Source organism: Cavia porcellus, unplaced genomic scaffold (assembly GCF_034190915.1).
Source record: "Cavia porcellus strain 051 isolate PalLab524CR breed Dunkin Hartley unplaced genomic scaffold, mCavPor4.1 scaffold_7, whole genome shotgun sequence".
In the NCBI taxonomy this organism is placed as follows: domain Eukaryota; kingdom Metazoa; phylum Chordata; class Mammalia; order Rodentia; family Caviidae; genus Cavia; species Cavia porcellus.
The window spans coordinates 39,469,452-39,485,579 of NW_026947490.1; the positions used below are offsets into that span (position 1 = coordinate 39,469,452).

Consider the following 16,128-nt stretch of genomic DNA (forward strand, 5'->3'; position numbering starts at 1 on the left):
TGTACAATATGGTGTGCCTGTGATCTAGAATGTTTAAAGCCAGAAGTAAGGGTTCAAGTGTTCTGATGGAAATAAGAATGGAAAAGACTCACTGGCTGAAAAATTAAGGTGAAGAGTAGCATGATGATTTCCTTCTATCAGTGGTCCTAAAAGACTTGAGAGTGAGTGTACCTGATCTATGTAAAAAGAGGCCTTCTTTTTCCTATTGGCTTCCTGCAATAATAAAAACAAATTGAACAGAGGATAATCTAGGGTGGTTTTTATACCGGCTGTCCAAGATTAGTGACATTAACCACTTAGGTGGAATCATACGAGATGTTAATGGGTTCTGCCAGAGTATATTCCAATATGGTAATTACAGCAACTAATTCTGATCAGTGAGCCAAAAGTCCAATAGTAGCAATTTTCCAGTGATTTTTCATAGCCCTGTATCAGCAAAACCATGAGAAGATATATCTCTAAAATAAATTAAGGCATTTGTAAGAGGGATTGTCTGAGTATCCCTAGGTAAGATAAGTGGATAAGAACAATATAGCTGTACAAACTTATTGGAAGGATAATGATTATCAACTAATCAGATATAATCTGCAAAAGCTATCTGCCAAACTAATGAAGTCTATAATAAATGAGTAGGCCTTGGGGCTGGTGATTTAGCTGAGCGGCATAAGTGCCTGCCTTGCAAGCAGGCAGTCGCGAGTTCGATCCCTGGTACCGACAAAAAACGAAAAAGACAAAAATAAAAAAAAATGAGTAGACCTTGCAAGGTTAATAATAATAGGGAGCATGATATGATTAGGATCAAGTCCTAAAAGCTCTATACTGAAGTGATATGCTTGCTGAATTAGCTTAGCCATTTGATCTGTATACATCTGAAGACTTTTCTAAGCTGGTTAGGGAGGTAAAGCCATTCAATAGGTTTTGATATTTATTGTTCACTACTTGACCAAAAAGTCCAGTGGGAGAGTGAGGAGTGGCCAATATAATCAGCATAAGAGGCACAGTCAGACTAATTCTAAACACCTGTCTATTGGCCAAAGCAGCTTGTATGATCTGAAGTTATTTAAGTGCTTCAAGTCTGAGGGTATGGGGAAATTTCAAATCTGAATCTTCTTGTAATGTTTCGTATACATTAGTTACCTGATATATGACTAAGCCTAATTTTTGGCAAATTCAATTAATGTTCCACAGTAAGTTTTGTAAATCATTCAGCATTTGTAATGAGTCTCTTCTTAATGTTAATTTTTGGACTTTAACTATTACCACAGTTTCCAAGTAACAATAGGGAGAGATAGTATGAATTTTCTCTGGGTCTATGCATGATCTATTGTTGTCTCAAAGCCTGTTTAATTTCTACAAAAAAGTGTAAATCCTTGCTATGAATCAACAGCAAGTAATATATCATCTATATATTGTATTATATAGACTTGAAGGAATTTTTTTTTTCTAACAGGGACCTAAAGCTTGTCCAATAAGATACTGACACAGGGTAGGACTGTTCATCATTTCCTGTGGCAAAACTGTCTATTGATATCATGCATAGACTCAGCAAAGTTAGTGGCAGGAACAGAAAAGGCAAAATGAGTTTGATCCTGCAGACTTAAAGGGATTGTAAAAAAAGCAATCCTTAATATCAATAACTATCAGAGTTGGGGATATAGCTCAGCAGCACAAGTACCTACCTGGCAAGCACAAGGTCCTGAGTTCAATTCCCAGTACCAAAAAAAAAAAAATCAATCATAGGCCAATCTTGTGGCACTTGAGTGGGAGAAGGAAATCCTGGCTGCAGAGTACCCATGGGGCAAATGCATGCATTGATAATGCTTAAATACTGAAGCAGCCACCATTTTCCTGATATCTTTGGTATAACAAAAACAGGAATATTCCAAGGGCTAGCAGAAGGCTTAATATGTCTCACCATCAACTGCTCTTCTATTAACACCTGTAAGCCAATGAGCTTCTCCTTTAGTAGGGGCCACTGATCCATCCAAAAAGGAACATCAGTTTTTACTTTTAATAAGAGAGCAATGTTTGGATGAGGAGAAGCCACAGTGACTGCCATTAAACATTTCCCCATAGTCTGAATCTGCCCTTTCATCTCTCTAATAGACTTCTGTGAGTTTGAGTATCTTTCTGTCAAGAGATGGGATTGCCTCATTAGTAATTTAAGTTTGCCATTCTTTCAGCAGATCCTTGCCCCACTAATTGACTGGAATCCCTGCAATAAATGGGATAAAGACTTCCATGAAGCTGTCAGGGTCTACATAAGCACTCTGTCTGGGTGACCCAAGCACTACCAAGGAGGTGGCTACTGCTTGAGTGGGCCAGTCAGGTGGCCATTGGGATGAAGCCATCACTGACCCATCTGCATCTGTATTCACGAGCCCTTGGAAATATTTTCTTTTAATCTTAAGCATATACATTGGCTAGTGGTCTGTGATATCTTGAGTGAAGAACACCTCCTTATGAGAGTTACTGTTAAATCCTTTAGCTTCTTCGCTAATAGCTGTGGTTTACACAGTTGGTAGAAGAAGTTGAGCAATAGAATCTCCTTGTTCAAAAATCCAAATATCAGTGGTGAGGATTTAGCTTAGTGGCATAAGCACCTGCCTGGCAAGCATGAGATTGCAAGTTTGATCTCTGGTTAAAAAAATCCACATATCATGCAACTGAATCATAACCTGAATTTCCCCCCAAATAATCTGAGTCAGTTATCCCAGAGAATACTTCAAGTCCCTGTAGGTTTGATCTATTTTTTCCTAGGACTAGTACCTGTTCCTGTACCATAGTACCTGTTGTAGTTGATTTTCTTATTTCTGAGACAAAATACCCCACACTCAAAATTAAAGGAGGAAAGATTTATTTAGTTCAAAGTTTGTAGAGATTTTAGTCCATAATCAGCTGGTTTCAAGGCAAAGTGGCACACAGCAGAAGGGCAACCATTCATGGTAGCAAAAGACAATAAAAACAACAAGAGGAGAGAGTGAGACAAGCATCTTTCTGTCCCTTTTATTGTATCCTGTCTACCAGGATGAGGGTGTGCCAATCCAATCAGATTGATCATTCAGTACCAACCACCTTTAATCCCAGCACCTTAATCCCAGAATTACAATACAAATCAATCAATCTAGATTCAACCACCTCCCCCAAAAAACCCTATGACTGCATGAGGTTTTGGGGGCACATCTAGACATTAACCATAACAGTCTCTAAGGGAAGAGGTCCCCAGATTCACATGGGGATTTTAACAGGTTTATCTCTACCCATCAAAGTCACCTATCCAGCAATGGGAAGATTTAATCCTGTGTTTCCTGGGGTTCTGGTGGTAAGGGACTCAATGGTTCTCCAGAAACACACTGAGGAATGGGGCTATAAGCCTGTACTAGGAATGATGTTATTGTTTGTTGGGCTTTGGGCCAGTCCTGCATCACATTTACCACCAGAAGAGTTCCATCTTGATATTCAGAGCAACACTGATTAGCTCAATTTTTTCCAACACATAAGAGAAATGCTTATTGCTTTTTCCTCCCTGGAAAGGGATAACTACACCCTTTCTTGCCTGTGGTTGAGTTCACTGTTTGCAAAATAAGCCCTGTTCATCACATTTAGAACATTGTATTTTAAAGAAGACTGATTTTGTATAATTAAGCCACATACAGGTTGAGCAAACATGGAGGACTTATGGCCGTTGGTCCCCATATCTTATCATACTTTCAAATAGTTTCCAAAATTCTTACTTGCTCAGACAGCCCCTAACATTTGTCCTTATTAGCACTCTCAGAAGCCAGCTGCAGCACAGTAATCTTCGCTGCTTTGGCATGTCTTTCGTCATCAGACAGTTTCCTGAAACCTGGCTGATAATTGGGCATACGGCTCCCATGAGCCCTGAAGAATGTGTGAAAGGGACTGATTTGGAACACCTTCCTCAGAAATAGTTACCTAGACTTGTTTCATCATGAGAGCCACTTGTTTATAAACCTGGTCTGGAAGGGCTGTGAGAGTAGGTCTGAGTATGGACCTGTTCCTATCAGAATTTCCTCAGTAATCTCAGGATGTCCTCACTCACTTCTGTTGTGCTTGTTCAGCTGTTAATTTTTGGAGATTAACATACAAATTGAATCATTGCCCTGCAGAAAGGCTAGACTCAGCCAAATGTTTAACGTCTAGAGATAAGCACAAAGCTTCTAAGACAGACTCCAACAAGGACACCATGAATGGTCCGTGAGACCCATTATTCATGACAGTGGATTCTGATTCTTTCAGCACATTCCAAAGGGCTCTCCATTAAGTTCCCTGTCCAACCAATCTTTGATAAGGAGATACTACTTCTGTACCACAGATGGAAGCAAAGGAAGAAGAGGAGGAGGAAGAGAAGGGGACCAGGACTCTTAATTCTCATTTTTTATCTTCTCTCATGGGTGCACTAGGTGTGGAATACTTTGCCCCAGTTAAAAGACAAAGCACTGCATGGACCAAGCTCCAAGTGGAGAAAGTTTCAGGGGCCATAACAGAGCCCTGGGTAAGAACATGCTCTTAACCGTCTCTCACTCATTCTCAACTTTCTATAACAAATGTTCCAGTGAGTAAATCAAGAATTATGTTTGACAATATCTTGTAACATCTGCAGAAGCAGCTGGGTACTGATTTGAGTGCTAGACACAACACAATTAATCAATGGATTCTGCCTCATTACCCTGCCTGAAAAGGTTTTCTTTGACCTCTCATGTTCCTTTTTCTTTTCTCATTTGCCTGTTTCCCTTTTGGCCAGCTCCTCTTTGCTGTGGAACTCCCCACCACTGACTTACTACAACTTTCCCCCAGGCAGACTTCCCCTTGTCTGGTCCATGTTCAGGTACCACTTGTAAGAAATCATGCCTGCTTGGAATACCTACAAGGTTGTTGCTAATCAGAGGATGAACAAGAATTAAAAACAAAGAGACACAGAATTAATTTAAAAAGAAGCACCAGGGGGCTCTTGCCTCTGTTTGACAAGGAGTCCTGATCATTTGACTCACCTTGCTTTTATTGTCTCGGACTTGGAAACAAGCAATTAAGGTAGAAGAAGATTCATTTGCCCCTCTTATCTATAGTGTATGCCCAGGTAAACAACCAGATATCAGCTCCATTGACTCGTCCTTAGAATCTACAACATGCCACCATACCTGCATGTTCCTGAAGTAGCACAGCTTGCTGTTTTTCTTTGTGCTCCCAGAGATCAGTTCAGCCTCAATCTTCCCTATCTGCTTTCCTGCACCCTGTCTATAAGCCCCTACACCTGTACCCAATTGTACAAAGAAAATCTAACTTTTCCAGAGACTGGTCACTCTTTTTTTGTTTATTTGTTTTGATAGACAGGCTCTCACTATATAGTTCAGGCAGGCCTTGAACTCACTATGTAGTTCAGGCTACCCTTGAACTCATGGCAATCCTCCTGCCTCAGCCTCTTGTGCCACCACATCAAGCCCCAGGGGCTCAGTCACTGTTGTCTGAACTGATTAAGTCATAGGGTACAGAAACTGAATCTTAACCAATGCAGAACCATTTCCCAAACACACACTGCCACGTCTGAGGAGGCTTTGGTGATGTGCAACGCCAGTTTATGTGTGTAACCATGTAACCCTCAGTTACCTGAGCTGTATCTGAGAATCAGAACAGAAGCAAAGAACAGTCTAAGAACATCAAAAGAAATACAAATACCATGTTCATATTATGGATGTACTGCTTACCTATTACTCTTTTTTCTAATTTTATTATTTTATTTGTGAAAAAACTACAAGCAGAGTTCATAGACATTTCTATGTAAAGCAGGAAAATGACAAAAGTGGCTTCTAATAACATAGTCATGCACATGCCAGTAACAGGAATATACTAACATCTTTTAATTTTTAGATAAACAGCAGTGCACAAAATAAATTTCCCTAAAACATTTAAAACCTTGAATTTCTGACCAGTTCACAAAACCACCAACTGACACTATAGCATGAGAGAAAACAAACGTAACAGACCATCAGCTCTAAAGATGTTACAGAGCCAGAAACTTCCAAAAGCATTATACAAGCCCTTTCTGGGAAAATGGAAATATAGCTTGTATAATACATTTTAACAAAAATTCAGAAGATAACATTAGGTTTGACGTACTTAACAAGCATTCTCTATTTGTCGCCAACAAATAAAGCTAAGGAAATAATGTAACCATCTTTACACAGTAAATTAGGGTTATAAGTCACATCCAAGAACAGAACTACTTGGGCATTAAAAGCTGTTGAGCTCTATTGTCATACTCTAAATGTTGGCTCTTAAGCCATTTTTGGTTACATACCAGCAAAGGTTATTATATATTCAGATTAATAAATTTTCAATAATTTAAGACATGGTAGCTTTAAAAAGTAGACTGAAATGGTCTTGATAAGGCAGGTAAAACATCTTAATGGAATGAAACACAGAAGCTTTGGCCAATTTCTTAAATATTCAGGTTGAAATAAAAATGTTTTGATTAAAACATTTTCTAGGTATGTCAAGATGCCTTTACCTTTTTAAAAAATTGCACGACTCAAGCAAGCAAAACAAGTCAAGTAAGCTCTTGTGTGTGCCTGTGCACTCATGAGTGTGAGTGTTATATTAATACAAATGGAAACTTCCAAGTGTAACACTGCTTTTTTAAAACTTGCTTCCTGTGCTACTGAATACCAAGTAACAAGTCTTTTAATATATATCTTTATAACCTACACTAGTGTTTTTATGCACTGCCTTCTAAATGTAGGGGAAACTGCAAAGGCAGAAAGAGGAATTCCATTTCCAGAGTATATGCCTAAGAGGCGTCAACAATTTCAGAACTTAAAAGTCTAAAAATACCTACCACTTTGCTACCCCAACAGAACAAATACAGCTAAAGGACAGATTGCATAGGTAACTGCTAGATATAGCCCCTATCAAAAAGCAAGTTTATCCCATCCGTTCAGTAGTAGTCTACCTTCTCTTCCTTCACCTTTCCCCGTTCTTTAATTTATCATGAAGGCGAAACTGAAAAATCAAAACATTTGCAATGAGTTAACTAGCAACGTATGAGTAGCTGATTAGTTAGTTGTTCCGCTACTCTAGGGGTCTAATTATTTTACATGAAACTGATTTTGAAGAGTACATAGTGTTTCTGGATAAAGTGCACACCAATAATTTTTGGTTCAAAAAACATTGTAACCCATAAGTTTGGTGGCATTTAAGTTTTTTAAAAAGTTCATTAAAAACTTCGCAATTCCTTATACCCCTGAAAATAAATATGGCTGACTAATTTACCCTCTCTGAGGTCCTTAATAAAAGCAGTATTAAAACTTTAGAAGGAATGTCTTTACAATATCCCCCAATACCAAAATGTGGATTTAAAAGTCATAGTCAAATCACTAAGTAGTATATATCCTGATGCTTGTAGAGAGTAACTAATTTCCTTCAGTTCATTAATATGCTTTTAAAAGGTGTTTAAAAGGCTAAGCACAGCTTTAAAAGGGGGAACATTGTTCATGCATTTGAGTTTAGGACCACAAGAACAAATGGCATTACTTTAAAATCTAGACCTTTTAAGAACAGAATTTAAATTACAGTAATTAGTAGACAACAGAATGGTTTTAATGTAAATGTGAAAGGAAGCTTTACTGTTGGCTACTCAGTTTAAGCTGTTAATTTTTTTCTTGTTGCCTCCACAGACAGAAGTTAATTCAATTAATAAGCAAACCACTTTCTTTCTTTTTTTTTCTTTAAAGGGGAAAAACCCAAAAAGTATAAGAGTACAAGTAATACAGAATTACAAAAAAAAAAAAAAAAAAAAAAAAAAACAACAGTAAGAAATCACTAGTTAATAGATTACATATTGTCATCTTAGAAATATTTGTTCAAATTACAGGATTAAAGCTTATAAAGTGGACATTCAAACAGTGAGACTGCAAACAGTTGTGTTCAGTGATCCAACAACAACTCAGTAGTATGGTCATCTATCTTAACACACCTGAACACATTTGCAGTTGTATCCTTTAGAGCACTTTTTTTCCCTCTCTTTTTTACAACAAAATTTACACATTTTGAGTTTTATTACTCCCTAAGTTCTTATTACTTTTTTTTGGAAGAGAATAAAACCAAATATGACAAAGCAAAGCAGTCAATCAAAACAAAGGATAGACATAGCACTTGATGTAAAAACAGAATACAATCTTATCAACAATGATTACAATAATGCCTCTTGCTTCCTTAAAATGAATGCCTATATCATTAGGTATAATAAAATTGAACAAAACAGTACAGAACAAAACCAATAAAACTTAAACATTGGAAACATTACAGGATTTCAAAAGAAGAAAATAGTCAAACCAGAATGGGCATCAGCAAACCACTTTCTTAACAACAAAATGTGATGCTTCACTACCTTATTCTCCCTCTTGTGAGTCTTTAACCTTATTCGTCCTCTCATGAGTCCTTAAAGTAAGATCAAACAAAGGAAGGTTAACATCAAGTTCTTATGTTTGAAATGACTCTGAAGCACTGCACTCAGTGGATATGAAGAAAGAAGTCAAATACAAGGCAGATTCCCAAATCCAAATAAAAGTGAAGCAAAACATTTTTCAAATGACAGGTAGAAGTGTATTAGTGGTCTTTGATTTCTGGGGGGGGGGCAAAGCAGTAAAAAGTGAAAACAAAATGGAGACACAGTTCACCTGAGCCATCTCTCTGTCAATGTAAACAAAGTTCACGTGTATTTGCTCTTGCCATCTGAGCTTTCCCTGAAACTTGGCCATTTGCCACTGGAGTCCCTTCCCTGGGAACTGGGAAATGTCCACACACTGAAGGACCCCATGTTGGGACTGATGTGTAGTTGATAACCTCTGCTGAGTAAAATAAACCATAGGGTTGTAAGAAAGAAAAATGAATTGATGACTCAGGAAAGCATACATGATTCCATCTTAGAAGAGTCAATCTTACCAGATGGGTGGTACCAACAATCCCAATCCTTCTTTTCATCCCACAGGGAAATATGCAAAACCAGTCACTGTGAATTTGTGTTCCCCAACATGAAGATCTGGAAACTAAACTCCAAACAGAGCTGATGATTTGGAACTGAGATTCCCGTCAGCCCACTGGTGTAATAAAGCTGCCTTCTAAATTTTTACTTGTGCCATGTCTCCATTTAGTCTGGATATGAATTCCGCATCAGAGGAAGAGTGAGTTTTTCCTTAAAGTCTGTGATAATGACAGCGACATTGCCCACAGTTACTGCCAACTGCTGTGTGGTGCTCCGGTCCACATTTTCAGCTGGGATCTTGAGGTGTGACTCGTCTGGCTGGTCTTCGTTGAAGCATTTGCAAACAGTATACACAGTTAGCTTCATTAGGAGGATTTTCCAGAATATCTGTCTTTGGTTTTGTTTTTTTTTGTCGGTATTTTTCTTGGTAACATTAGGACTAATTTCCTCATCTTTTTCTAGTTTTCTTTATCTTGATTTTCAACTTTCTCCTCCCTTGGGGGTGGTGGAGTGGCATACTGCTGTGCCACTTCTTGTGCCGCCAGCTGAGAATTGATCTGAGGTTTTCTGGTGGGGGTGCCTTTCCTTACCTTACAGATGCTGCATTTGAAGGCTTTGGCACTATTTCTGAAGGTACGATCTCAAAAGCCTTCATCTGCTGCAGGTTTTGCTTGTCTTTTTGGCCTGGTTGGGCTCTTCTTGTCACTCATGGTCATGGATGGGCTGTACCCAGTCCCACTGCAGCCTCACCCCAGCTCCATAGCTCTGAGGAGAAATGCCATTGGACACTCTTCGTGGACCAGCCCCCCTCTCTGCCCTGCATGCTCTCACCCTTCCTAAGCCCTTGGGGCTCAGGCTTGAGCTCTGGCTGCTGCCACCACTGCTGCTGCCAGTCTCCAGAGGACACTGGTCTTGGCCACTGCTGCCTACTAAGTGACTGACCTTACCTATTATTCTTAACAAATTACTCCAAAACTTGGTGGCTTAAAACAACACACATTAATTGTCTCATAGTTTCTGTTTATTGGAGGCTTAAGAGCATCTTGGCTGGGAGTCTGACTGTGGTTGGCATGTGTTTTACTGGGGGTGCCACCAGTTGCCCTGTTGGCAAAAGGCCTCAATTCCTTCCACTAAGGTCTTTTCATGAGGCTCTTTGAATGTCTTCAGAAATTGGTAGTTAACTTCTGTGAGGTGTAGCTGAAGCTGGAAATTGATCACAAGTGTGGGGTTAAATCAAGGCCAGCCCTGAGAACTTGGAGCTTCCGAGGTGAGCCACAAGGACAAGCTGTTCCAGCTCTGAGAACGTGAAGCACCTGAGACAAGCCAGACACACAAGTTGCTAGACAAAGGGTTTTAACTCCCAAGTGGATAAAAACACGTGCTATAGTTGTTGGCTGGTTCTTTCTCTTCCACCAGGAAAGGAGGCTCAACTTTCTGCATCTTGGCTCTTGTTTATCTTCATCCTCCACTGTCCCCACTCTGGAGTTTCAAAAGCTGTGCTGGACACAGCAAACTTTCCTCAAATAGAGCAATCCATGAGACAAGAAGGGAAAAGCCATTATTCCTTTTAAAACCTAGCTTCAAAAGTTGCACCTCTTCATTTCTGCAGTATACTATTGTGGTAGGGATGGACTCTATTCAATGTGAAATGGTGAAAATCCAAATGGGTAGGAGGACTGAGGGTCATCTTGGAGGTTTGCATAAAAAAAAGAAAACATCCAAATGTTAGAAGAAAACAAGTTCCTCTATGATCTTTGTCTGAAAATCTAGATATAATAAAAGAAAATCAATCAACTTGATTGTCTATAGGCATAACTATTATGACAAAAACACTAACAGAAAAATCTAAGACACGGGGCTGGGGATTTAGCTCAGCGGCGTAAGCACCTGCCTTGAAGCAGGCGGTCGTGAGTTCGATCCACGGTACCGATAAAAATGAAAAAGACAAAAAAAATCTAAGACACACGGTAAACTAGAAGGATTATCTAGAATGTCTATCACAGAGTTTTAAAGTTTAGAAAAATATGAAGAATGAAAAAACTGTGCTTGTGGAAAAACGAGCAAGAGACAGGAAAGGAAAGGATAGTTCATAGTGACTAAGGTTATAAAATATGCAAGTGTTTGTTGATCTTCAAACCTACCAGCATCTTCTGAGTTCCTCTTCCTGTTTGCCCAGTGGGATGGCACAGCACCAGCATTCCTTATCAGCACTACTAATGACCATGTGCTACTGAGTCACAAGAGAGTGGATAACTGTTCTACCATTGCTTAAAACTTCATGGCTTAAAACACTTGACTCTTTATTTTTCTATTTTAATGATCTTTCCTGGCTATCTTCATAATAAGAAATGATCTCACTTGATTTATTAGAATATGCATAATGCTGAACAGGGGAAAAGTAAACTTTGTGAACAGATCACTTTGCTGATTGCCTAGCTCCATGTGGACTTTATTTCAATCTCAAATGCAACAAGTTAAAACTCACTGCTGTCATTCATTATTTGTCAGGTTTTTCAATTTAAAAAAGGAAGAGAATGTAGTTTTCAGGGCTACTAGCCATGAAGAGATGATCTCAGCTTGGAGACAATTATCACGGCTAAGTTGGCTTAAGCTGCTGTTATGGTTTATATGCAGATGTCCCACTAAAACCTCCCACAATCACCTTGAGGACCTTGAGGAGGTGATTGGATTATGGGAGCATTATAGCTGACTAGCTGTTGGAGGTAGGGCCTGGTTGGAAGAGGGAAGTCACTGTGGGAGTCACCTAGAAGGTTAAACTTTCCTTCTTGCCACCTCCCTTATTATTATGCTCTGCTTCCTGTCCACCGTGTTATGAACACCTCTCCTATGTCATGTCAGTCTGCCACACCATCCTGTATCGGAGGCAATCAACTATGAACTGAAATGTGGACCAAAAAAAAAATCTCTCCTTCATTAGTTCTGGGTGTCAAGTTTTTGTCCCAGGAATAGAGATGTAATTAAGACCTATTTTTGGTACCATAGAAATGAGGTTGTTTCTGTGATGCTATCTGACAATGTGGTTCAAAAGCTCCTAGAACTGGTCCACAGGAGGAGTTTGGAAAGTTTTGGAGATATTGCCTAGAAAAGCAGCCATAGAATGCTGCAAGGTGAACTTGATAGGGGAGAGTCTAGTCAGAGCTCAGAAGATCAGAATGCTGACATTTTTTAAAAAAGCAAATGGAAAAGACCAGGCTCAGGAGGTTCCATTTGGGAAGAGGAAGAAGGATTCCTCTGGTAGATGGACTCCAGATCATGTGTGTTATGTTGTGGCAGAAAATTTATCTATGGTTTGCTCAGGTTCAGAAACTTTGTGGGAAAGTGAGATTAAAGGCGGCAGAATAATTAATCTGGCAGAGGAAATTTCAAGGCAACACAATATTCAGGCTGTAGTATGGGTACTGTTGGTGGCTTTTAGCCAGCTCTACAATGAGAATAAAGAACCTAGCTCTATATTGAGAACCAAGAGCAAACAGCACAACTGAGTGATTTCAAGTTTTGAGTTCCACCAGAAAGGAAACTCCAGCAAGGTTCAGGCCTATAAAGTTGAATAAGGGGAGAGTCTGGTTGCTGAAAAGATTAGCATTAAAGAAGCTAGGTTCTTTACAACAAGATGATAGGACACATCCCACCCTTTCTTGTTAAAGCAAAAGTGAAAGACTGTTTTAATAGAGAACTCCTTGGCACTATGCCAAGCATAGAAATGTGTATTCCTGGAATTCTGTTTATGGTGCTCAGCAACCTGGGCATGCAGAGGCATCTGTGGCCATAATGCAAAATTCTAGGCTACAATTTGAGCAGGCAGCAGGCTTTGACATCATCTGTCTGGTGCCAGTTTTACAGGCAAGCAGAACACAAGAGATGCAGGGGGATGGAAGCTTCCCTCCACATTTCAAGAAGGCCTTGGAGACTAGGCAAGTAGGCCCTAAAAGGACTGAGGAAGTGAACTTGAAAGTACAGTGGTGAACCAAGGAAGGTAGAGAAGCCAGGAATGTGGAACAGCTGAGAAAATATGCAAGCAGTGAGCAAATCCACCTGAGATAGAAGCCATGAAGGTTACAACCACTGGCAATGCCATAGGGTCAGGTTCTCAAGCTCTTTGGAATTCAAATTTTGCCACAACCTGCCCTGAGTGGTGGACATGGAGCTATTTTGCTGTTCTTTCTTCTGCGTTTTTGTCTTACTTTAGTTGTGTTCCTTTCTATTTCCCTATTCCTACCTTTTGAAATGAGCGTGTTTGTCCTCTGCCATTGTACGCTGCCAGTGTTAAACTTCTTTTGCATTTTTACTGGGGCTCACAGCTAAGACTTAGCCCTAAATCTCAGAAAAGACTGTGAACTTCGACTTTTCAGCAATGCTGGGGCTATTAGGATTTTGTTGAATCTTAGATATAAACTAAATGTAATTTGCATAAAAAGATGTGCATGAGTCTTTTCCCTAAGCGTCCCATGAGATCATAGGTGAGACCTTTGGAAAGTGATTGGATTGTAAGGACAAAGTTAAAGAATAGCAAACTTATACACATTTTATAGCAGGAGTTAAAAATCAATTAGTGGTCTGTGACTATGCTCATGCTGCCTGTCACATAACCTGCGAAGCCTGGTTAGCCTTGACTGTCTGTGTCCAGCTGCTTCTCCTACATAATGCGCTAACTCAACCTGATTTCACCCAGCTATAATGTCTGTGTTTTCCTACCTAGAATATATGTAGTTTTTACAACTTGTTTCAAACATTTCATGTCTGTAACAGACTGGCCCAGTGCAGGATGCATTTAACTCTATCTTCTCTGCTCAAAACCTTCTCCCTCTTTCCCAGGATGTTCCTGTTTTATGGCAAACAATTTCTTTTTAAGCAAATCTATTTAGAATGAGCCTGCCTGACAACATATGACTTAATTGATGTCACCAATCACGTAATAACTTGCTATCAGCCTTGTACTTCCTGTTTGCAAATGAATCTAAACCAAATTCTAAACTGACTTGGGGCTGGTGATTTGGAACAGATTCCCATCAGTCTATTAGTGTAATAAATTGTTGCCTTCCTAACTCCTTATTGTAGAGCATTTTGCTTTAAGTCCAGAGGTCTATAGCAGGAAAAAAATTGTCAACTCAGATTCATCTCAATTTTTCTTTCCAATCTGATGCTTCTGCTGGTGAGGGAGCAATCTCTGCCCTTGGTGCTCTAGGCTCTCCACACCCACCAGTCCTTAGATTTATCTTGCCTTTAACTTGCCACAAATGTTACAGGAAACAGCCTTCCTTTCTCTATTATGACTGCTTTTCTTGATGAGCTGAGCGAGGGAGTAAAAAAGAATCTACATATTATTTGTTTGTTTGTTTTTGAGACAGGGTCTTACTATGTAGTTAAACTGGGCTTGAACTCACTATGCTGTTTAGGCTGGCCTTGAACTCATGGTAATCCACCTGCTCCCTCATCAGCAGAAGGATCAACTGACAAGGAAAACTAAGGTGAGTCTGGGTTGATACTTTTTGTTCAATCAGTTCAGCCCGTGAGATAGTTAATTGTATCAACTTGAGTAAGAAACACCCAATTAAATTGGATTAGCATGTTCTGAATGCGGCTGAGAAGATGCACTAAAGACCAAAGACCCGCCCTATAGGTGGCTTGTCAGTTGAATGGTATAAAAGGGAAACAAGGGACAGCTCACCACTGTTCTTTGGAAGAGTTCCAACCTTTGCCTTGCACATCATCTTCAGCCTTCCATCACAGACCCTTCAGTCTCCTGATGTAGACTTGCATGGGACACTGCAGTGAGCTCCAGGCCTTCAATTGGATTCTTCAGATCTCCAATGTGTAGAGACACCTTTAGAGCTCTTCCACATTCAACTCTGTAGGCGGCCACTATAAGCTAATCTTGTAAATTCTTACATATTTGTAAACCTTGTATTAAATGTTTCTCTTGTAAGCATTGATTTTGATATAGTCTGTATCAATGAAATCTATTCTCCAAGTCTTAAAGATTGGTGTGTACTAAATTATTTTTAATTGGCCAGTGGGGTCCTGATATTGTCTTGAGCAGAAAGCCAAAAGGTGGAAGAGTGTAGGAAAGTAAACATGATATCAGAATGTCAGAGCCATGTTCATAGTGCCAAAGAATGAAATCATGAATGGAGGAGGCATAGTGTAAATAGATTTATTTAAAAGATATAAAGATAAGGAAGTAGAATTCCTGCTAGCAGGGAGAGAGTCCTGAAGGCTTTTTTGCTATGAGTTTTTAAGGGGTTTACAAGGGAAGTTGGGCCATTGTGTCTGCAACATGATCTCTACCCTATAGGAGACTACATACTTGTCGGGGTCTAATCTATACAGTATTTATGTCATTCCTGTTAATGGTTCATGTGCCCTTGAGTCAATAACCTGTCTGATCATGTTCTAGGAGTTCCATGACTGTGCAGGATACCTGACAGATGTTTTTATAAGATCTCTGGAGACTGGTGATCTAGCAGAATTTACTTTAGACTTCACTTTAGACTTCTTGACTCAATTTTGGAGATGCTGCCTTTGTTGAGAAACTTAGCTATTGTCTCAGTTCATTGTAAAAATGGCATTTAAGTCCTGAGCATCCAAGAAGAAAATGCAAATCAGGCTATTAATTAGCAGCAGATCAGGACCCAGGATTCTGCCTGTTTCCCTATCCCTATGGTGGTCCTTGACTATGTCATGAATTGCATCATTATCATTCAATTTTTAGGACCTTTAATGTAGTATGTTAAATAATAATAACAGTGGTAGCACATTGTCAAACATGCTTCTCATTTCTTGAGTAATATTTTAAAGAATTTTGCTTTGCTTTTTGGGAGAAGGTTCTGGAATTATACTTGATACTCAAACTGCTAAAATATAATTCTTTAAAAAAATAAAATAAAATATACTTTTGTGCTACTGGGGATTGAACCTAGTGCCTTCGCACTGAGTTACATCTCTAGCATCTCTAGAACTTTTTTTTAATTTTATTTTTCAGTTTGAGACAGGGCCTCACTAAATTCCTAAATTTCCCAGGATGAGTTTGAAATTGTGATCCTTGTGCTTCAGCATTCCAGAGTACTGGCATTATATATTTGCTACCATCCCCTGCCTTAATTTTAATAACT

General features: G+C 39.3%; 1 pseudogene; it reads right to left on the bottom strand.

The window, feature by feature from the left end:
- Window positions 1-5,787: 5,787 nt before the first annotated feature.
- LOC134476933 (RING1 and YY1-binding protein-like) lies at window positions 5,788-15,999 on the bottom strand (annotated as a pseudogene).
- Window positions 16,000-16,128: the final 129 nt, after the last annotated feature.